The sequence below is a fragment of the Elephantulus edwardii genome, unplaced genomic scaffold, assembly GCF_000299155.1.
Source record: "Elephantulus edwardii isolate Elephantulus edwardi_28Jun2011 unplaced genomic scaffold, EleEdw1.0 scaffold00194, whole genome shotgun sequence".
In the NCBI taxonomy this organism is placed as follows: Eukaryota; Metazoa; Chordata; class Mammalia; order Macroscelidea; family Macroscelididae; genus Elephantulus; species Elephantulus edwardii.
The window spans coordinates 4313382-4337502 of NW_006399944.1; the positions used below are offsets into that span (position 1 = coordinate 4313382).

Sequence of the window (24121 nt, forward strand, 5' to 3'; positions counted from 1 at the left end):
GCTGCATCTAGCCTATAATCCCTTTTAAGTCAAATTGAGACTCAGATTTTACTAATTAGAACCAATTGCATTGGGAGAAAAGCAGAGATTCTGTCTGTCAGCTTCATCACAACATGCTCCGGTACAAAGACATAGTAGCAGTTTGTGACATCTTCCACGTGGTGGAAAATAAAGACAAGAGAGCAAAATGGCTAAGAATAGATGCTACTGTTGATTTTGGGGATAGTGGGAGATAGAAAGAAAATAGACAAATACGAAGAATCTGCTGAAGAGAAGAAGCTGCTTTTTAACTGTAATTCCCTATTACTGGTTTGTTAGCCTAAATTATTTAATTATGTTATTGAATTTAGTCAAACAAGCTGGTGTGTATAACTCCTGTACCAGTAGGTGAGTTTTTAGGCTAGAAAATGTAGAAACTTCACACCAGAATCTAAACTATCACAAAGTAATTTGTCATTTTTTAATATAAGTGACATTTCAGGAGAATATAAATTAACATACCGGAATCTTTCAACCATGTTTATGGCTTCTAGTATAACAGTGGAGAAAATATGAAATATATGCTCATTTTGGAAAACCGGATTGTGTAACTGAAATGGACCATAAAGTAATAGAGTAGATATATGTATATGTATATGTATATGTATATGTATATGTATATGTATATGTATATGTATATGTATATGTATATACACACACACACACACACACACACCCCAATATATTTATCTTTTGTCCTCAAGAAAATTAGAGTCTAATATAAAAAATACGGAAAAGTTTTATTACAAAATAATACATTCAAATGTTGACTAGAACTCTAGAGACAAGATGAGAAATGAGAACAATTAAGACAAAATTTATGTTACACTTGAGATAGAAGGGTGTGAAGATTTGGATTTGTGAAGTGTGAGATGCACCTGATCCAAGTCACAGTCTTTCCCATGGCCTATTGTGTACATGACAACAGGACTATGAATAAAGATGACAAGAGAACAATCGATACATTTGAGTTGTGATGTTGGAGAAGAGGACTGAATATCAGCTATGAATTGGTTTCATCTGAACAATACATAACACCAACATTGTCTTGAAATAATACTTAAGTCTTAAAGAAAACTATACCTAGAAGTCTTCTTGAAATCAAAACAATGATTTGGCTTAGTGAGTATAGAATGCTTGTTCTTAGCCTTGCACTCTTATAAGATTTGTATATATGAGATTTATTTTAAAAAGTTCAAAGATGATATAAGAAACTTAAGGACAAGTGAGTTTATGTTAATGGGGAGGAAAAACTCAGGAGAAAAAAAAAGACTGGCTTTGTCCAGTCATTCTTGAAGAATGCAATCAATGACACTGAATTGTGCACACCTAAAACCCTGCTAAATTAGTATTTATTCTACTGTCCATAATATCAACAAATACAAAATTTTCCTTTTTTCCAAAAATATTCTTTTCAAATGAAAAAAATTGTAAAGATAGATGTGCAGTTTTAAAAGTGCATCAACAAAAGCAGTATTAGCTAATTAAATTCCATGATCCACCAGGATTTTTTTTTTAAAAAGTAGAAAACAGACGATCAGATCTGCACCCCTACTAGAAGCTGTTTTCTGAGAACAGACAAAATCACTAATTCTTTTACTGTCTAATGGACTGATGCGTTCACTTCCATTTTAATCCTTATTTTTACTCACTTTCCACCTTTTAAAACTTGCTAATAGAGACTAATCTAGTGGAGAGAAAAGCAAAGTTTAAGAAAATCAAAATGATTAGGTTCACAAAGAAAAGCGTGGGCAGATTGTTAGTTTCCTATACATCTCTTCATCAGTCTTTCCAACGCTCTCTTTAAAGTTGATAGCTTCGAATCACTTCCTAATTGAGTGTAAATTTAGTTTCTGTTCAAATTGGGCCACCAGAGAAAGAGAGAAAGCAATAAAAGAGCAATAAGAAAACTAAAGTAGAGGTTGGGAACAGTAGAAGACTGCTGTCCTTAGTAGCACTACAGTCTTACAAAGATTTTAGAGAAGAATACAGGAAGATAAAGTACTTCGTAACTGTGGCATGAAAAATGGGGAACAGGCATATAGGAAAGGAAGTAAGCTTTTCTTTTTTAATTACTGCATCCCATATTCACCAGCATAATGTCAAGCATATTTCAACTGGCATTTCTGATCCCCTTCCAAATTACTGTTTGAGTCATGGGTGTGTGTGTGTGTGTTTTGTTTTAGTTTTGTTTTGTACCACCCAATCAGACTCTTCACATAGCTGACATTCCTGTGTGTTTTCACATGAGAAGAGATTACCACTGGAGGACTAGAACTGCCAGGCTTTGGTTTGGCAGCACAATTCCTTTCCCATACGTCAGTAGACATCTCTCATTCTCCTTTCTCTCTTCCATAGATTTGTTGTTGCTGTGTGCCATCAAGTTGGAACTGACCCATAACTAATCCTCCAGTGGGGTTTCAGAGGCAGTTACTTGCACAGGAATAGATTGCCTATACTACTCTTAGGAAGCAGCTAGTGGATTTGAACTGTGTGTCTTTGGAATTGTAGTGCAACTTTTTACAGCTGGGTCACAGAGCTTTGGTGGCTTCACATACTTTCATAAGAAAGTACTTCAGTACTTTTGTAAGAAAGAAAGTTTCTTTTCATGCAGATTGTGGTTGATTTTTTTTCCTTTTCAGGAACTAGCACAAATCTGGGCTCATATAATGACAAGACATTAAAAACATTGCCATGAGAAAGTCTGTTGTTAGGGACCTCTCCAAAGTACTGAAGAGCAATGGTGTCTCTCTAGAGACTAAGGTGCATCTGATATAGGCCATGGTCTTCACCATCACTTGTTATGCATCAGAGAGTTGGACAATGACCAAGGAGGATAGAAGAAGAATTGATGCCTTTCAGCTGTGGTGCTGGAGAAGAGTATTGAGGGTACCATGGACTGCTAGGAAGACAAACAGATTTATCCTGGAAAGGGTTAAACCAGGTGGCTCCTTGGAAGCAAGGATTCTGAGGCTGTGTCTAGTATACTTTGCACATGTTGTAAGGAGAGACCGGTCCTTGGAGAAGGACATCATGCTTGGGAGGGTGGAGGGACAGTGCAGGAGGCGAAGGCCCTCTATGAGGTGAATTGATTCAGGGACTGGGATAATTGGGATGGGACTATCAGAGACAGTGTGATTGGGACAGGACAGAGCAGAGTTTTAGGCTGTTGTACATAGGGTCACTATGAGTTGCAAGCGACTCGACAGCACATAACAACAACAACAACAACAACTTGTGTAGTTGAACAGGTTGTAACAATATTGTTTACATAAATATAAAATTGAATATGGAGCTTTCAGAGGTCAATTTTATAGTGCTATTTTAAGTATGTTACATGTATAACTGTTTTAGATATACATTTAAAATTGCTAAAACTCACAATTTGCTTTTCTAGAAAAACAGAAATTACGTTATTAACTTTTTAAACTTCTGGGTAGTTTCTTTTACATATATCAAGATCTGTAGTGATTTTCTACCAGGTTTCCAAGGCTGCAAATCTTCTTTGTGTGTATCTTTGGTTTTCTTATTAGTATCTCATCAATTTGCAGTTTTATAGAAACCAAGATTTAAGCTCCTTGAATGCAACTTATTTTTGTTTTTTTTTTTTTAGAGTATGTATGTATGTATTTTTATTTATTTATTTTTATTAATTTTAATAGACATTTACAGAGGTTTTGGATTTCCATTCATTCATTGCCACACTTTTCTCCCTGCTTACCCCTCCAAACCAGCTCGTTCCCTCCTCCGAAAAGAAAAAGAAAAAAAACCCCTTCATTAGTATACAGTTCAACTTGTTTTTATGTTGCTCACACGTACATGATTTTTATTTTGCCCATAAGGACATTCACACACTTGCATTAGTAATTTTTCATCAATAGCTTTTTCTTTTAAAAAATAAAAAAAAAAACCCACCCACATTTTCTGCATGGCACAATGCTCTGACCAATGACCTAAACACAGGAGTAACCACACAAAAGAGCTAGGCGGGGGTTTCTAGTGTACCAAGTGGTCCTGTGGAGGGGGAGTCCAAAGACATGGGTCAGTTCTCCAACTTCCTGGCAGGCAAAGGATGAGGAAGGAAGATGCATCTCTTACATGAGCCCAGTGAAACATTTGGAAAGGAAAGGGAGCTAAGAAGTAAAAAAAAAAAAAAAAAAAAAGTAAAAAAATAAAATAAAATGGAAATAAGGCAAAGTTACCATTTAATTTTTGAAATCCCTATGTAGTACTCCAAACTTGTCGGAAGAGAATATCTTAGGCTATTGTCCCAAGGAGTTATTCACTGGGACTGTCAGCACCTTGTACTTTGAAGTTCCTAGTACTTACTTCCTCTGGGTTCTCAGATCTACAGTTACAACCTGAAGAAAATCACAGATGACATTTCTTCAAAGTTGATTGCATTTCATGTTGATGGACAGGAAAACACTTGGCCTCAAATGGGAACTAAGGGCTCCCAGTTGCTCTCCATCTGAGGTCACATTGAGCTGTCCTGTGGGCTTAATTGCACACAATGCATCCACATTCTAGTCTGGTCATGTCTGACCTAAAACTGCTTGGAAAACATGCAAAAGCAGGCAGCCTGGACCACAACAGGGGGCCAACCACATGCTATCCTTTTAGTTATTTTTCTCAGTCCAACAATTTCTAGAGAAGAGAGGAAAGAGCACCAAATTAAAAAAAAAACAAAACAGCACCAAAAACAAACAAACTGGGAGTGCAGGCTTACTTAGCCTGACACTGAACATGCTCCTTCATGGTACAAGTGATAATGTTATAACGGATAAATAAGGTTTTAGTAACTGATGGATTTTTGGTGTCCATGAGGTTATTCTGCCTTTTTTTTTTTTTTTTTAGCAATTCCAGGGACTTTTTTCTTGGATCTTTTCAACAATTGACTTGGTTTGATCCTGGGCAATTCCCACATAGTGATCAATCTGTGTCTTGTACTTCTCATAGACAATTGCTGAAAATGAAACAGTTCATAAAGAATCAGAAAGATGATTCCATTAAAAACTGCTCCATCCTAGGTCATCAGCCACATGAAGACTGCCAGCTCCAAGGAGTCAACCAGATCTTCCACTAGGAAAAGATGAATGGTGACTTTCAGGGCTCTGTTGATGTGTAGCATAGCAGCGTTCACATAGTTATGGAAAGCTTCAGAGGGCAGAGGGATGTCTACATCAAGGCAGACTGAATGGATGGCCTTCTTTTGACTTCTGTGAAGCTTGGATGACAACTTGTAAACCATGAAGCTGATGGTAACAGAGAGAAGAGCCAGGATGAGGTAGGAGACCAAACTTTCAAGATGACACTGAAGGCTGCCAAGGAAAGTCGTACACTCAGGGTGATGTCAAAGACAAACCCAGTTTTGTCTCCTCTTGCCAGAAAATGAGATCTGGCACTGCAGCTCTTAGCCTCCAGGGCAGGACAGGCTCCTGGGTTCCCACAGCTGAGCACGGAGGGCTTAGTTCCATAGCAAGACAAAGAAGTGCAAAGAGACTGAGTGGCCGCCTGAGGCTCCCTGATGGCTGCAAGAGCAAGTGCAAGAGAGGGGTGAAGAGAGATGTGGGGCAGGAAAGATGGAAGAGAGATAAAAATCCTGCAGCTGGCACTCCAAAGTCCCTTCAATTCTCTTGGTCAGAGGATACACTCCAAACTTGTAATTCTTAATGGAAGAAAACTTTCTTTCTCCCTGGGAACATCAGTGGATTTGAAGCAAAGACATTTTGGTCACATCATAATACACAATACATCATACCATGACAGCTTCTGAATTATTCCATTAATATTGTTGTTCATTTTCAGTGAGTTGCAACCAATTCATAGCTAACTCTTAAGCAGGTTTTCAGAGGCAGTAAATTGTATAGGAGGAGACTGGCCCTCTTTGTCCCATGAGTTTGCTCTTGGGTTGGCAGCACATCTCTGTACAACTAGGCCAACTAGAGCTTTCCTAATATGCCATTAGAGGACAAATATTTGTTTGGGCTTGCAAAAGTATAGCTTTCTCTTTTTCTTCCCTCATCCCTTCCCTCTTTCCATTCCTCCCTTACTTCTTTTCTTTCTTACATTTCATTATTTCCTTTTAAAAGAATGTATCCTCCAGATAATTATTTAATTGGGGAACTATTTTATTTTTACTACTAGATAAAGATAAATGACATAATTAATCAATGGCATCTAACCAAAAGATGCAGAGGATGGGAAAAAGGGATCTACCATGGACTAGGCATATGTGGCTGATTCTGAGAAGAATGGGAATCCCAGAACACTTGATCGTGCTAATGCCAAACCTATACTTGGACCAAGAGGCAGTCATCAGAACAGAGCAAGGAAACACTGCATGGTTCAAAATTAGGAAGGGCGTACTCCAGGGATGTGTTCTGGCTCCATACCTTTTCAACCTGCATGCAGAATAGATTATACGGGAGGCTGGGCTCTATGAGGAGAAGTGTCATGTCAAGATTGGTGGAAGATCTATCAACAATCTGCGTTATGCAGATGACACAACGCTGCTTGCTGAAACTGAGGAGGACCTTGAAGAGCTTGCTGCAGAAGGTCAAGGACTGCAGCTTCCAATATGGATTGAGGTTTAATGTCAAGAAGACCAAGATCCTCACCATTGGACCAATTGGCAGCATCAGGATGGATGGTGAAGAGGTTGAGATTGTTCACAGCTTTAGTTTGCTTGGCTCCACAGTCAACACTCTCAGCACCAGTAGCCAGGAAATTAAATGACGTATTGTGATGGGTAAGTCTGCTGTTAGGAACCTCTCGAAAGTACTGAAGAGAAATGGTGTCTCTCTGGAGACTAAGGTATGTCTGATAGAGGCCATGGTCTTTGCAATCACTTGTTGTGTATCAGAGAGTTGGACAATGAGTAAGGAGGATAGAAGGAGAATTGATGCCTTTGAGCTGTGGTGCTGGAGAAGAATGTTGAGGGTACCATGGACTGCTAGGAAAACAAACAGATTCATCCTGGAAAGGGTCAAACTTGGTGGCTCCTTGGAGGCAAAGGATTCTGAGGCTCCTTATAACATGCCTTGGACATGTTGTAAGGAGAGACCGGTCCTTGGAGAGGGATATCATACTTGGGAGGGTGGAGGGACAGTGCAGGAGGGGAAGGCCCTCTATGAGCTGGATTGATTCAAGGACTGGGATAATCAGGATGGGAGTGTTAGAGACAGTGCCATTGGCACAGGACAGAGCAGAGTTTAGGGCTGATGTACATAGGGTAGCTATGAGTCGCAAACAACTTGACGGCACATAACAACAACGACAAAGGAGAAGAAGTTGTGGGACAAGGGATATCATTGTTGAGGTCAGATGGATTCCACCTGAAAGCAGAGAACCAGAAGGATGCTTACCTGTTTTGTTATGAGGTTTTTAAATATTATTATATAATTTTAATCTTCTTTTTTCTATTCACATTGTGTTTCATACAATAATTACCATACAGTGTGTCTTATAAAATTAAGCACCATTTTTCTCTGCCCATCATTACCACATCTTTTCAGATTTCCACTGGATCTTTCATAATTTCTTCACCACCTCCTCAACCCACCAAGGTCTGTGACCCCGTGATTTCTCCTTCTCCTCCTCATCAGCCCCCTGCTTCTGCCGTTTATCCACATCTTACTAGCTACTCTTCTGTTTTTACAAAATGGTCTTATGTTGTATTTGTCATTACTAGCTGAGGTATAATCCTTTCTAATCTCTCCCAAGTTATACAGTATTTTTCTAAACCATTACTCCCGAGTGCTACATAGTATTTGTTGTGCAAATGTATCACAATTTCTCAATCTAGTATTTTTTATGGTGTTTACCTGTGTTTAAAAAGTATGCAAAGGCATTTGATTGTATAGACAAAGTATGACTAACGTTGTGAAGAATAGGATTCTTAGAACATTTAATTGTGCTCATATGAAATCTATACCTAGACCAAGAAGCTATTGTCTGACAGAATAAGGGAACACTGCATGGTTTAAAATCGGGAAGGATATGCGTCAGTGTTGTATCCTTTCCCCATATCTATTCAATCTATATACTGAGCAATTAATTGATGTAGCTTGACTTTATAAAGAAAAATGTGGCACAATGTTTAGAGGAAAAATTCATCAACAACCAAAGCAGATGACACAACCTTGCTTGCTGAGACTAAGGAAGATTTTAAATGCTTGCTGCAGGATGGTCTTTTCAATCATTTGCTATGCGTTTGACAGCTGGACAATGAATGTAGACAACAGGGAGAATTGGCATCTTTGAGTTGTGGAGTTGGAGAAGGGTATTTGGCATCTCTTACACTACTGAAAGAACACAAAGACATGTTGCGGCAATTGTGCAGCTCGGGTTTTCCATAGAGGCAAGGATGGTGAAGTTTCATGTCTCATACTTTAGACACATTGCTAGGAGAAGCTATTCTGTGGAAAGGTATACCTTTCTTGAGAATCAGTGAAAGAAAGGGAAGATCCAATGAGATGGACTGACACAGTGACTAAAGCAATGGGTTCAAGTATATCAAAGATAATGTGACGGTATTGCAAAGGACAGGATTTAAGTGTGCTGTTCATAGGGTTGCTCTGACTTGTACTCAACTGTAAACTACCTAACAACAAGAGCAACCTAGGGATGTGTTATGATAACCTCTTCATTGTTTATATTACATCATTCCTATTTTTTCAGGAGAGCAACCATAAGGGTGTTGGTAAAATAAGTCAGATTGATCATTCTACCACTCAGACCCTCTATTACTATTATATCTCATAAAAACTAATGTCTTTACTCCAGTGTACAAGGACCTTGTGATTTGCCTTATTTGCAACTCCCTCTATGATCTTATTTCCATCTATCAGCCCATATTCATTCTACTGCAGTCACACTGACCTCTTTGCTGTCCTTCAGCTCATGAGTCATGCTCTTTGCACTTGTTCTTCTTTGCTGGAATTGCTCTTTCCTGACTTCTCAGAATGACTCATGTCTTCAGTTAATTCAGGTCCTCACTCAAAAGTCACCTTCTCACTAAGTTGTTAAATGACTACATACCATAGTTAAAATGATAACTTTTTTCCTTGCTTCTCAAAGTCTGCCATAGGTTCATCCCTTTTTTGTTTCTCCTTTTCTATTTAACTTCTATTATGATTTATTTCATATAAATGATTTCATTTTTCTTAATGGTTTTACGTGTCTTCCTAATAGAATGTAAATACATAAAGGCAAATATTATTGTCTATATTATTTACTTCATTATTTTGAGTTCTTGGGATATCATTGTTGTTTCTGTTAGGTGTCCCCCAGTTAACTATGAAGAAAGATTAAACAACAAATTGTAACTTTGCCCTATGATCCTCAAGATCTCTGTAGAGAGCCACTTTTGAGGCTCCTGACTTAAGGTCTAAGTTTCTTTATGCTGCTCACTAAATGCTATTCCATAAAGGCCTGCCTGGCATGTCTAGAAATAAGTTTAGCTCAGAATCTCTACCCAGTCTCAAGGAAACTGCTTCTTTCTATAGCTCAGTGTCTGTAATTCAGGTCTTAGGGTGTGTCCCTCATTCCTGCGGCATACTCATATCTTGAGGCTGAGTTTCCACCATAAACCAGCCTATATAATATACCTAGGCAAATTCCTATAAAGGCCTGAAAAAACTTTAATAAAGTGGGACTTGATCAGGAATCTGTCTTGTCCCCATTCTTTGCACCACTTGTCCCTTTTCAGCCCCACTCTCCTTCCTTTAGGGTCTACGTTGACGTCCCTGCTGGCTGGGGCAGATCTCTACTATGCTCAAGGGCATTAATACAGTTACTGTGTCAATCTCATTGAGGCTTTTTCTCTGACCTTCAACTTTGCCCACAACAATGTCTCTTTTTTTAAAGACTGACCCTTCTTGACAACACACAAAAAGTATGGGAGGTAAAAATTTCATCATGTTTGCTTTTAAAGAGCACTTTGTTTATATGTCCTCCACACCTTGGTTAAATGTCCTCCAAGAAGAAGTTGTTTCTTGTTTTGGTAATCCATGGTATATTCAACTCTAATTGACAACACTACAACTCAAAGGCGTCAATATCTCTTTCATCTTTTTTACTTATTATCAATTTCCCCATGCTTATGAAGTAATATGAAAGATATGCAAAAGTTGATAACTTCTTAAATCATCTAAACATTATTTTTAAGATTTTTTTACTTAAAAGAATATATATTAAGAGATAATAAGTCTTTATCTAAGGCTCTAAGCACAACTGATAAGCCATAGAGAAAGACAACACAAAAATGAGGTAAGGTGAATAACAAAAGTACAAGGTAATCTGTTTAACAAAAATATCTCAGTTGGAGTTTGCTGTAGATATCACAAGTATTTTAACCTGCTTATTTGTTCACAAATCTTTATATAGCATATATCATTCATGAAACCCTATTCTAGATGTTGCTGTTTAGGGAAGGAGTAGGAAAGGGCCTTGCTTCCTTGAATGTTATTTTCTACTGTAATAATTCAAACAATAAACAAGTGAAAATAACATAGTACTATAAAACAACATGGTGTCCTTTTGAGTTGTATGCTAGGAGGTATACTTTAAACTTGGTGGCCAGAGAATTCTTTAGAAGTGGAAACATAATTCAAGACCTGATTGAGAAAAAGAAGATAATCATGCAAAAATCTAGGGGGGGTGTGGAATCCCCAAACAAACCATAGAGAGAGCAAACAGCCAGTGAAAGGGTTTGTAGTTGGGAAAGTTTTAGGATAATTGAATACAAGAAAAAGACTTACATGATTAAGATATAGCAAAGGAGTTATATAGCATACTGAGATAGAGCTAAAAAGGCATATTTAGAAGAATATTTAGGGTTTGAGAAGAGAGAAATGGCTAATAAAGAGACTAAGAGCCAAGAATTGAATTTAAAGTTGCATCTCTGGAATATGATTTTCTATACTTATGACGACCATTGCTAAGGAAGAGTGAGTAAGAGAATATTTTTAAAGAAATGAAAGCAAGAGTTCAATTTTGGATATATTCAAATGAAATTGCTTCTCAGACAGACAAGTGGAAATGTCATATTGGCAGGTGGTTATATGAATCTGATATGACAATATAATTTTCGGAGCTATCATCATTGAAATGAGAATTCAATCCGCATAATTATACAACATAACTTAAAAAGAATGTTTAGTTAACAGATTGAAACAATAATTAGTAGTTTATGAGAGGATGAATGTGTAATCTAAGGTGCAAGGGAAATAGTTCCCAGTGGGGGAGAAAGAAAATATGCAAAGCATAATGTTACAGAAGCAAGTAGAAAATATTTCTAAAAAGAAGAACTGTTTGATTAATTCTGCTGGATTCTGTAGCCTGATCCATTGGGTATATCAATTATGCAGTTTCACAGCATGAAAATTATTGATAACTTTGACAAGAACAGTTGCATTGAAGTAGTGGGGACAGTCTTGCTGAATGGCTTGGTGATTTCAACAGAAGAAAGTAGCTTTTGAAATGGATATCAACAACAAGTTTTCTTTGAGTTCAAGTCTTGTTTTGGACACTGGAACCCTACAAATGGTTACCTTTTTTTTTCTTTTTCATTTAATGGCACTAATTAAGGAGAGACCGGTCCTTAGAGAGGGACATCATGCTTGGGAGGGTAGAGGGGCGGCGCAGGAGAGGAAGGCCCTCTATGAGGTGGATTGATTCAGTGACTGGGATAATTGAGATGGGAGTGTTAGAGACAGTGCGATTGGCACAGGACAGAGCGGAGTTTAGGGCTGTTGTACATAGGGTCGCTATGAGTCGCAGGCGACTCAACGGCACACAACAACAACAACAACAGCAATTATCTGCACTTATATTTTCTCATTAGTATTTCTGTTTTAATGAGTCAACTATCTAAAAAAATGAAAAATATAAGATTCATTTTAAGCATATACATTTTACCAACTAGCTAAAAATATTTATGATTGTGGAGCCAATTGTATTTGAAAATGAATTAGAACGAAGAGGAACTTCTTATAATTTCCTTCCTATGTATATTTACAGCCATGAAGAAATATCAAACAATATATTCTGAAAACACTTGTAATTTCAAATGTCTGGAGGGAATGAATGCTCATAATTTACTCTGAGAATCCCTACCAGATGGGATACCACAGTATAAGGTTTGGCCTTTTATAAATATATCAGAAATTTAAATCTGTTATTTGCGAAGGCTGCTTGGGTTCATCTGCTTCTCACTTAGAGAGACCAGGGATAAAGCAAGGACAAAATGCTTAGACATGTTCTGTAAGGTAAGAGAGGAGCTGGTATCTATTATTTAAACTCTGAGAGCCAGCAATACTCAACTTTAAACTAGCACAGTAGGTGTTTAATAAGAGTAGGGAAAACAACCATATATGAATTCAGTCTATTGCACACTCCAGTAATGTACAATATGGGATTAAAATATTTAATTTTTAAAGGTTCATTATAAGGTATTGTTTTTTTTTCTGCATGTAGTGGGCCATTTCCTTAAGAAGTTTCCTTTATCTACTTTAGTCAAGAACAAGAAAACCTCAAGAATACTTCTCAAAAGCTTATTTTCTTGTGGGTTTATTCTTGTGGATTTGTGCATGATAGTGTATATTTGTGTGTGGCTTTCAATGTATACGTTAGAGTTAGTCTTTACAAAGAAAACTCATTTTCTGCCTTGTCTTTCAAGGACTACAGGTTGAAGTTTAGGGTAATACGTGCACATCACAAAATTCTTTAGGGGAAATAAATTATGGGGATGGTTATATTCCCTTTCATCAAGGGATTAATTAACAACCAGATAAAAATCACCATTCATAATCCAATTGCAACATATTTTTCCTTCAAAATGAATATATTTTTTAAATATCTTAAGAACACAGTTTTACCAAAAGTATTATTACTTTATTTTAATTTGAAATTATATCATTAGCATACATGTTAAAGGGGAGTGGACATAGTTTTATGCATTTCCTATAGATTGCATCGGTTGTGATTCAACATCAATTAATAAGAATTTTTCGTATTCTGAAAATAGATCCTATTAGTTTAACATACAATCATATTTGAATAATTCTAAGGAAAATCAGTAAACACTAAATTATTATCTAGTAAAGATAAACACATGAATTTCACTTCTACAATCCTCTCATTCCTCTATTCAGTATCTAGAAATAGATTTCAAAGGTTTAAGTTTTAGAGATCAGCATCATATTTTGCTAGCTTGTTCACATCATCAAGAGTCATTAGTCACTTGATAAGGACTGATAACATCGTGGACGAGTGAGGACAGCAAGGCTCCAAAAGACAGATTGGAATCACAGCCAGAGAGACAGACTTGAACCAGTAATTGTGGGAATGATGCAGAATCAGTCTACATCCTCCCCATGTACAAAATGCTGTCACTTTGAACACCTATCTATCCATGCATCATCCATTTATGTATGCATCTGTCTATTTATCTGTTACATTTCTATTTGACTGTATGTATCAAATTTAAGTTAATGTAGATCAATTGCCACAAAATTAATATACATACTGAGATTCTACATTCTAAACAAACACATCATTTATTAAACCATGTAAACACAGTTTCAAAAATGTCTAGAAAAAAGTATTCAAAAAATATTTCAAAAAAACATTAATTTCACAGTATACTCTGTTTTTCTCTTCATTTTTCTTTACTTTTTTAAAAAAATATATATCTCTTGCTGGTTTACCTGTCTGCATTTTCCTTTCCCCGATCATTTCTAATTGAAATAGACCAAGGCAGAAAACTCATAAATTCTATCTATTTTCTACCTAAAGGATTTCATGCAGTTACACTTCAGCATCCCCTTGAGGTGTTCTAGCCAAAAGTTTGAAAACTTACAGTATTAGTTTGTAAGACATTTGCAAATCATTTATGGATTTTTGTCATGCAGAGGCAGTAATGAAAATAGTGATTTGTCTAAGCTCAGATAAGAGCAATTTATGCTAAGGAAAATAAATATGTTTCATTCTTACTGGAAAACCAAAAGCAATTTTCTGATAATTTAAGTGTCTAAGTGTTCAATCATATGAGCTTAATCTTCATTTCATTCTCTTAAGTTAAATAATAGCTTTTCCTTGTTGAAGTGCATTTACAGTATATTTTTCATTAAAACACTTGATTTGTAATTAATGAGTATATGACATCTAAGAGGTCTGAAATATGTTTTATTAATTCAAAAATAGTCTGTCATGCATACCTTCTTATGCTTACTTTTTTTATCAACAAAATGATTAAATTAAAATCACATTAGACTCAGATAATAGGAAGAGATTCCTATTTTCCACCTAGGTATGAAATAGCATGCTATTTTATTTATCACACTGTAAACAAAAACATGCATTCTTTTTGTTATCTTTTAGGTATAACTGTCAGATTATAACATTTCTGGATTTTGCATAACTTTCCAAGGAAACATGAAACTTAGTATGAATAGACAGTTTCAGTTATTTAGTGAGACTACTTCCCCCCCTTTAATAGGTATTATTTAACTACTTCATGACTTAAGGATGGAAAACATCTGATCTCACAGACTAGAGGTAATGACATAATAATGATATAATAACCCTGGGTGCTTTCTTATTTTATTTTGGGTTTTTTCCCCTAGTCTTCTAAATATTGGAGATTTAGAGAAATAATAATTATTGATAGAAAAACAAGTTAATGGGTGAGTCACAGTCATCAGTATTTTCCTTTTGACTTCACTACATAATAAATTTAATAGTAAAAATTTGTTAATATAGGTAAGATACGTGATGGAATTTGAGTTACTTTCTCTCTTCTTTGTAAATATAGTGTAGCTTATTTCATTCATAAGTTGGTGAAGTTCTGATCTAAAGCAAATGACTCCATGAAATCAGTTACTGTTTGACTTGTTTTCTTTAAGATAATAATAAGAAAATTGATTGCCATTCAATTTATAATGTCTTTGACACTTACAGTGATCTGATGAAATAAGCAGACCATAAGTGTATTATTTATTCTCAACGGTGGAATTTAAAGTGGAACCAAACACTTTGGACTCTAAAGTCAATGTATTTTTTTTATTAGCCTATATGACGTGCACAACATATAAAAATACAAAAAAAAAAAACCCAAAACAAAACAAACACTAGGCCTATCAACTGCAGGAAATTTTTTAACAGTCTCCAGGAAGACAGAGTACTGGGGAGAGGACAGATGCTGATCACTTTCATCTTGTTTTAGTATTTAGGCTGTATATTGCCATAAAGATTTTAAGTCCATGATGATACTGTTGTTTATCTAATTCAGAAAAAAATATTATTCTCATCCATGTTTTCTTCGCATCACAAGAACATCAACAGTGAGGTTTGATAGATATAGAAGACGGAGAGAAACCCTCCTGTCAACCCCAACATTCTAGGTTGTTGTTTGTTGTTGTTGTTGTTATGTGCCGTCGAGTCGCCTGCGACTCATAGCGACCCTATGTACAACAGCCCTAAATTCCGCTCTGTCCTGTGCCAATCGCACTGTCTCTTACACTACCATCTCAATTATCCCAGTCACTGAATCAATCCACCTCATAGAGGGCCTTCCTCTCCTGCGCCGTCCCTCCACCCTCCCAAGCATGATGTCCCTCTCCAAGGACCGGTCTCTCCTCACTACATGTCCAAAGTAAGTTAGATGGAGCCTCAGAATCCTTGCCTCCAAGGAGCCATCCGGTTTAACCCTCTCCAGGACAAATCTATTTGTTTTCCTAGCAGTCCATGGTATTCTCAGTACTCTTCTCCAGCACCACAGCTCAAAGGCATCAATTCTCCTTCTATCCTCCTTGGTCACTGTCCAACTCTCTGATGCATAACAGGTGATTGCGAAGACCATGGCCTGTATCAGATGCACCTTAGTCTCCAGAGAGACACCACTGCTCTTCAGCACTTTGGAGAGGTCCCTAACAGCAGACTTTCCCATGGCAATGTGCCTTTTAATTTCCTGGCTGCTGGTGCCAAGACTGTTGACTATGGAGCCAAGCAAACTAAAGCTGTGTACAATCTCAATCTCTTCACCATCCATCCTATTGCTGCCAATTGGTCCAGTGGTGAGAATATTTGTCTTCTTGACATTGAGCCTCAATCCATATTGTAGGCTGCAGTCCTTGACACTCTGTAGCAGGTGCTTCAGGTCCTCCTCAGTTTCAGCAAGCAGGGTTGTGTCATCCACATAACGCAGATTGTTGATAAATCGTCCACCAATCCTGACCCCACATTTCTCCTCATAGAGCCCAGCCACCCGGATAATCTGTTCTGCATATAGGTTGAAAAGGTATGGAGATAGGATGCATCCCTGGCGTACGCCCTTCCCAATTTTGAACCATGCAGTGTTCCCTTGCTCTGTTCTGACGACTGCCTCCTGGTCCAAGTATAAGTTTCGCATTAGAACGATCAAGTGTTCTGGGATTCCCATTCTTCTCAGAGTCAGCCACAGTTTGTTATGATCTACACAGTCAAATGCCTTTGCATAGTCAATGAAACACAGATAGACATTCCTCTGGTATTCCCTGCTTTCAGCCAAGATCCATCTAACATCTTGACTAGACATTCTAGGTACTAGAGGCAAATCTTTTGATGACCTTATGAGACCTTTAATGCCTCAGATTATTCTGATGGCCTAGTGGTAAGAAGCTGCACTGCAATTCCAGCATGCTGTTCAAACCCACTAACTGTTCCACCAAAAAAGGATAGGCAATCTTAGCCTGTGCAATTTATTGTCTCTGAATGGGCAGCTATGAATTGGTTCTGACTCAATGGCACGCAACAATATGAACAACCAGTGTATTGACATGATCTACCTTTTTCTCTTTCTCTGAAAAAGAAATGATACTGATAACAGAATCTTTTGTGGATTCTGAGATTTTGGGATACTGTAGATGCGATACAGAAGCAGCCATTGCTCATTTATTTACTCATGAGCTTAAGAGAAGAACTGATCGAGCACCTAAAAATCCTTGAAACATGATAGCATTTCTTTTCAGTATAATTTTTCTATTTCTTTTTTAAAGATTAAAACAAACAAACAAAATAAACAAACCCCAAATCACATCCAAACAACCTGTTAAATACATTTGAAGAAGAGTAGACATAAGATTTGGAAGCAAGAGTGGAATCCGCTTCCTAAACAACATGCCTCTGGAAACTTTATGAACTTTGATAAGTGTCAATAATTGTAGAGGAGCTTCAGAAGGCCTTTTGTTCATGGGGTCATATGAGTCGTGCTCGACGACTCGAAGGAATCAGCAACAACAGTATCACAATCAGAAGTGTGCTGGGAGATAACTTAGAGTCATTTTCTGTAGAAAAAGAGGAGCAGTCTCCTACATCAGGGGGTCATACGGTTGCATAAGCTACATCTCCCTAGGATAAATATAATTCTTTTCCCAGGGCACTTTTAAACCACAATGATGCATAATCAGATAAGTAGGCAAGATAACAGGGAGATTAGTAAATAAACCCTGATTATTGTTGTTGTTTTGTGAGGTCAAGTCAACTATAACACACAGTGACCCTATGAACAATGGTTCTGAACCTTTCTCTATCCAGAACCAACCTCAACATCTCTGACACATCTGACAGGATTACCACAGTACTGTGTCAATTCGTCTCATCTAGGGTCTTCCTCTGCTGTGCAGACACTCTACCTTTCCAAGCAAGGTGACCTTCTTCAAGGACTGGTTCTTCCTGGAAATAAGCTTAAATTACGGAGATAGAGCTTCAAAAATCTTTACCTCCAACAAGCAAAGTGATTTCACCCTCTCAATGAGAGACTTATCTGTTCTCTTGGCAGTCCATGGTATGTATGTTCCACACCCTTCTTTTAGAACCACAACTAATTGCCATTGATTCTTCTTCTGCAATCCATATTTATTTTCTAGCTTTCAGATGCATAGCAAGCAATTGAGAAGACTACAGCCTGGATGAGGTTCACCTTAGTCTCTAGACTTACATCATTGCTCTTTAGCACTTTGCAGGGATCTTTTGCATCAGATTTTCCCAATGCAACTCAGATTTTGACTTCCTGACTGCTGCTGCCAAGAGTGCTGATTGTGGACTCAAGGAAGATGAAATCAACAACCTCAATCCTTTCTCCACCTATCTTCATACTATTTATTGACCCAGTGGTTGCTTTTTGATGTTGAGATACAATCCATATTAAGAGCTACAATCTTAGATCTTCTGCAGTAAGCGTTTAAAGTCCTCCTCAGTTTTAGTGAGCAAAGTTGCTATCATCTGCCAAATGCAAATTGTTGATGAGTCTTCCTTAAATCCTGATGCCACATTCTTATTCATAAAACCCAGCCTCCTAAATGTTCTGTTCTGCATATAGATTGAAAAAGTTTAGAAAAAGAATATATTTTTGACACACTCCTCTGTTTGATTTGAATAATGCAGTGTTCCCTTGCTCTATTCTGAAGACTGCATTCTAATATAGGTATAGGTTTCACATGAGCACAATCAGATGTTATGCGATTCCCATTGTTCTCAACATTAGTCACAATTTGTTGTGATCCACACAGTCAAATGCCTTTGCGTAGTCAATAAAACATAAGTAGACAGCCTTTTGGACCTCTCTTCTTTCAGCCACAATCCATCTGACATCAGCAATAATATCCCTACTTCCCTGGCATAAGGATAGATAAATCCAGCTTATATATCTGGCAGTTCTTTGTTAATGTATTATTCTAGTAATTTTTGGATGATCATCAGCAAAATTTTGCTTTTATGTGATATTAGTGATATTGTTCTATAATTTCCACATTCTGGATGATCACATTTTGGGGGGAATGGGAACAAACATAAATTTCTTCCAGTAAGCTGGCTGAATAGCTGATTAAGAAACATCAAATTTAGTTTTACTAGTCTTATTGCCTGATGTTGTTTTTGTTGTTGTTACGTGCCATCTAGTTGCTTGTGACTCATAGCAACCTTTTGTACAAGAGCACTAAATGCCGTTCTATCCTGTGCCAACCTCGCCGTCTCAAACACACTCAGTACCTGATAAACTAAGTTAACCACTTACCTTCTTCAAATATCTTGGGGTACACACATAAACAAGTTTTAAAAGTTATCAACTAGGGTATACATTCACACAATTTAAGAATCAAAACAGTATCAAATAGTATGAAAAGAAAAATGTAGTTACACACTATCACTTCTTTCTTTTTTATTCCACCAATAAGAACTAGTTAAATATCCTGAACTTCTTAATATATGTGTGTGTATAATAAAAATATATATTGTTAGTTTTGCTCTATTTGACACTAAAGATGATTATAAAAATTAGTGATGTAGATATATAATTACTTAGTTAAAAGGTCTTAGAAAACGTGACAGATTATACTTTCTCTTGAATCTCAGAGGTGGAAACTATGCTATTGACTCAGGAACGGGGGTAATAGAAGGATATTTAGGTTTTTCCAGCATCTGCTGGGATGTTTGTTATTGGACCCAGCTGCCACACTATGAGGAAGCCCAAACAACGCAAATGGAAAAGATCTATGACTCTTGCTCCCCACGTGAACAAGTAGCAAACAATCAACACTTACTTGCCAGCTATTAGAATGAAATGAATTGAAACGCCTAGTTAAGTGATTTCATTCGAAGGTATATGTAACAGAGATGAAATAAATGTTGAAGCTGGCCCACATTTCAAATTCATTTCAAAGTTGTTTGAGATTTTGAAGTTTGTTTTAATCAGTATGATATATTCTGCAATAGATTTATTACTTCTTTAAACATTTTTTTCTGTTGATGGGCAGTTGGGTTATTTCTAATTATTTTCTATTTACAAGCAAAGTTGTAATAAGTACCTACCTACATGTCATATATATTTGCTATTCTGGATAATTGCCAGTTCTGACCCATGATGACCTCATGTATATTGTATAAAATTGCTTCATAATGTATTTAAGGCTATCACCCTTTAGAAAAATATTATGGAGTCTATCTCTTGAGGCAGTGAATTTGAGCCATCAAATTTTTGCTTTCTGGATGACAGTTAAGTAAATAACCATTTGCACCATAATACTGCTTTGTGTTCTTTTAATATGAAGGAAACATACAAAAGAACATAAATCTGTATGGAAAGGTGCCAGAAGTAAAATTTCTAAATGAATAAATACTTTTAAAAAATATGATAGATCCTTCCACATTGCCTTCTATAACTTTTTTTTTAAATTTTCAAAGTATAGATAGTATGGATGAAAATAGAATTTGTTTTATAAAAGCTCGTGAGAATGATCCATGCTAAAGGGGGAAATATAGTACACGGTAAAGCGTGCCCTTTAATACAGGGTAAAGCAGAAAATAAACACTGAATAAATTGTACAGGGAGCTCTGTTGGCTTGCTGCTGTAAGGGGCCCTTTAGTCAAGTACGACTATTAGTGTTCCTGTGAACAACAGATCTGAACCCTGTGCTATGCTGTGCCTTCCTCATGATCCCTGACACACTTGAGCCCGTTGTGTCACTCACTGTGTCAATCCACCTGGTCAAGAGTCTTTCTCTCTTTTTTCCTTCCTCCCTCTTTCCAAGCATGATGTTCCCTTGTAAGAAATAGCTTCTGCTAGCATCATGCCCTGAGTAGGTGAGGCAAAATTTAATCATCTTTTCCTCCAAGGAGAACTCTGGCTGCACGTCTCTAAGATACCTATTTGATCTGGTAGCTTAGTGATAGGTAAGGAATTGTATTGACAACGCAAAGGTATGCATTTCAAACTCATCAGCAGGTCAATGGGAGAAAGATGGAGACTCTCTTCCCATGCAATAAACTGTATCTAAAAACCCACTAGAGGGTCAGCCATATGTTAATTCTAACTCGACTGTACACAACACGACACATACTATAGGACAAGATGATCCATGATGAACAGGTTTTAAAAGTTATATTCAAAGAGAAATGTAACTGAAAAATTGATGTGAAGTATTTGTTAATTTGATTTTTATTGTTTAACTATGTTGTAACTTAAAATGCTTTGAAGAATATGTATTATGTACGCTTTTAATCTTACATAATATCCTTACCAGAAAAGACAAGATATGGTACTATTTTTCATCAAATATTCTTTTCCGTGTGAAGGCTTAGTTTTCGCTCTAATGAGGCGTTTTCATTTTCATCTTGTTTTCAGTTAAGTGCTATGATATCCAATATCACAAAAGCTCTAGTAAATCCTTCATAATCTAATGAGTATTAGAAGAAGGAAAATTAAGGAAGCATACTGTGAAGAACTTTCTGGGCATGTAATCAAGTGTTTAGGGTAAATCCACCAGTGATTGGTATTCTTTTGCATGCATATTCCATCTGAAAAGAGAAAATCTTCACTAATTAAAAAAGTAGGAGGCTAATTTAGGTGCATCCAAGTTGCAATGACAACCAAAGTTTTAAAAAAGTATTATTTTTGGTATGTTTGTATGTCAAATAGAGGAAGGAGTAAAATTTTACATTGACTTTCATTAAAGTTCTTGTTTTATTCGCTTTTAAATAATAAATTTTGTAAGACACTTTGTAACTTCCAAAACATTTTCACATATATTCTATCCTTTGACTTTCAAGACAACACTGTGAGATAGGTCTTGTTTTCCTCACTCTTTCTGTGGAAACCCAAGATGCCAGTGAAGCCTCAATCGATGCCAGACCACCTGGAGTGTTGCTGCTTTATCACCTTGTAGTTGTTGTGTATTTTCAGGTCAGAACTGACTCACATAGTTAACCCTCCAGAGGGTTTTCAGAGGCAGTTAAATGCACAGGAGAAGATTGATCCTTCTTTTCCCATGGAGCAACTGGTGGATTCGAATTGTGTTCCTTTGGGAATACAGCACAGCTGCTAGAATCACCAATTCTTTGTCAACAAATAAGATATTGGAAATATGGACATTATAGTAAAGCAGAAAGTCACTTCTATGCTTCTACCCTTCACTTAGTTATATACTCAATCTGAAGCCAAAGCAATGGATGCTTCGTAGTAACTGCTCCCTAGCACCACTCAATTCAACCATTCATGACCACCAGGTAGCAGCTCTCTCCAAAGCTCTTCTTTTCCTCATTTCACACCTCCCTACAAATTCAATCATCTAGTGACTTTTTTTTTACATGTATATTAGATTAGTTCCAAAGTTTTATACACTTTTATGCAAAAGAAGCTTCAGGCTTTTGCTTCAATTAAGATTACTTCCTCTAAGACTTTCCCATATGAATAAGAACTGGATCAGCTACAGATATGCCAATCCGCTTACTAGTCCTTATTTGTTGTACAGATGCTTTCTTTTACTTTTATTTATTTTAGAATTTACTTTTATAATAAAGTATTATATAATTATAATTTGCTTGTATAAAAAGAATTATAATTTATTTGTATTAAAAAATAAAAAGTAGAAGAAAGCACCTGTATAACAAATAAGGACTAGAACAGGATTGACATATCAGTAGTGAGTCCAGTTCCTACTTATAACGGAAGGCCTTAGGGGTAGCAATCTTAATTGAAGTGAAATCCTGAAGCTCTTTCTATATAAAAATGTGTAAATCGTTGGAAACTAGTATATATGCAAAAAATTGACTAGGTAAATGAATCTGCAGTAAAGTGTAAATTGAGGCTACTAATGAGAAGAATGGAAAATAAGGAATTGAAGCTCTATATCAAGAATACAACGATTCTCAGAACTGGGTCAATTGGCAACACCATGATAGATGGAGAAGTGATTGAGGCTGTTAACAATTTACGCGTGCTTGGATCCACAATTAACACTCTTGGCACCAGCAATCAGAAAATAAAAATCTGTTTGCATTGGAGAAGGTTACTGTCAGGGACTTCACCAAGGCAAAAGAGTAATTTTGTCAGTCCGGGGACTATGATCTTCACAATTACTTTCTACGCATCAAAAAGCTGGGCAATGACTAAGGATGACAGATGAATATTTGAGTATTTGAGTTGTAGTGCTAGAGAACATTGAACATATTATCGACTGCCAAGAGAACAAATGTGTCTATCCTGGACAGGGTGAAACCAAGTTTCTCCCTGGAAGCAAATATTTTTAAGTTCCATGCTACATACTTTGGGCATGTGGCCAAGAGGTACCAGTCCTTGGAGAAGGACACCATGCTTGGCTGAATGGAAGGACAGTGCCAGAGAGGAAGTCCTCTGATGAGATGGGGTATTGAGAGTAAGTATGTTGGAGTTACTGAGACTGGCTCAGGATAGGGTAGGCTTCAGAGCTATTGCATATAGGTTCACTATGAGTTGCAAGCAACTCGATGGTACAAAACAACATTTTGTTTTTTTATATAATTGTATAAGGGACTAAAACAGTATATAAAGGGAAGTGTAGAGACCCTGTGACCAGTCTCTACTCCTTTCCCTCCACATTTTCTAGTATCTTTTCTCTTCTCCTACCTAGAGATAACTAAAATCCAAGCTGAAAAACTCAAACTCTTTGTCTTCAAGTTACAATTGACTCAGTTGACCATCCATTGGGTTTTCATGGCTATAAATCACAAAGTAGGAGTTTATCTTTCTCCACAAAAGCCAGAGAGGCATAACCTTTTCATTGGCAGTGCAACTTCCCAGAAACTGCCCCTCCAGAGATTACTAACTACAGAAATTATTAATTAAAATTGCAGTTGTTGTTGTCGTTATGTCCCATTGAGAATACACCATCCCCTTTTTCTTATGAATCAGTTTGAAGTCTCTCTCAGTGAGGAGTGATAGGGAATGACAAAGGACACACTGACAAAGTAGATTAATCAGAACTGGCTTTGACAAGCACTGTGGCAATTGGACAATTAAAACAGACTTACAAGGAGGGGGAAGAAGAACGAACTGGGGAGGAGGGTAGAGAAAATAGTGCAACAATGAATGAATGAAAACCCAAAATCTCTGTAAATGTTCATTAAAATTAATAAAATTTAGTAATAAAAAGAAAACAAAGATTCTCTCCACTGGGTCAATTGGCAGCATCAGTATGGATGGTGAAGAGATTGAGATACTCAACAGTTTTCATTTACTTGATTCCACAGTCAACGCTGTTGGTAACAGCAGCCAGGAAATCAGAAGACA

At 36.8% G+C, this 24121-nt stretch overlaps 1 pseudogene; it reads right to left on the reverse strand.

Annotated features, from left to right (window-relative positions):
- Positions 1–4867: 4867 nt before the first annotated feature.
- On the reverse strand, positions 4868–13779 carry LOC102856259 (annotated as a pseudogene).
- Positions 13780–24121: the final 10342 nt, after the last annotated feature.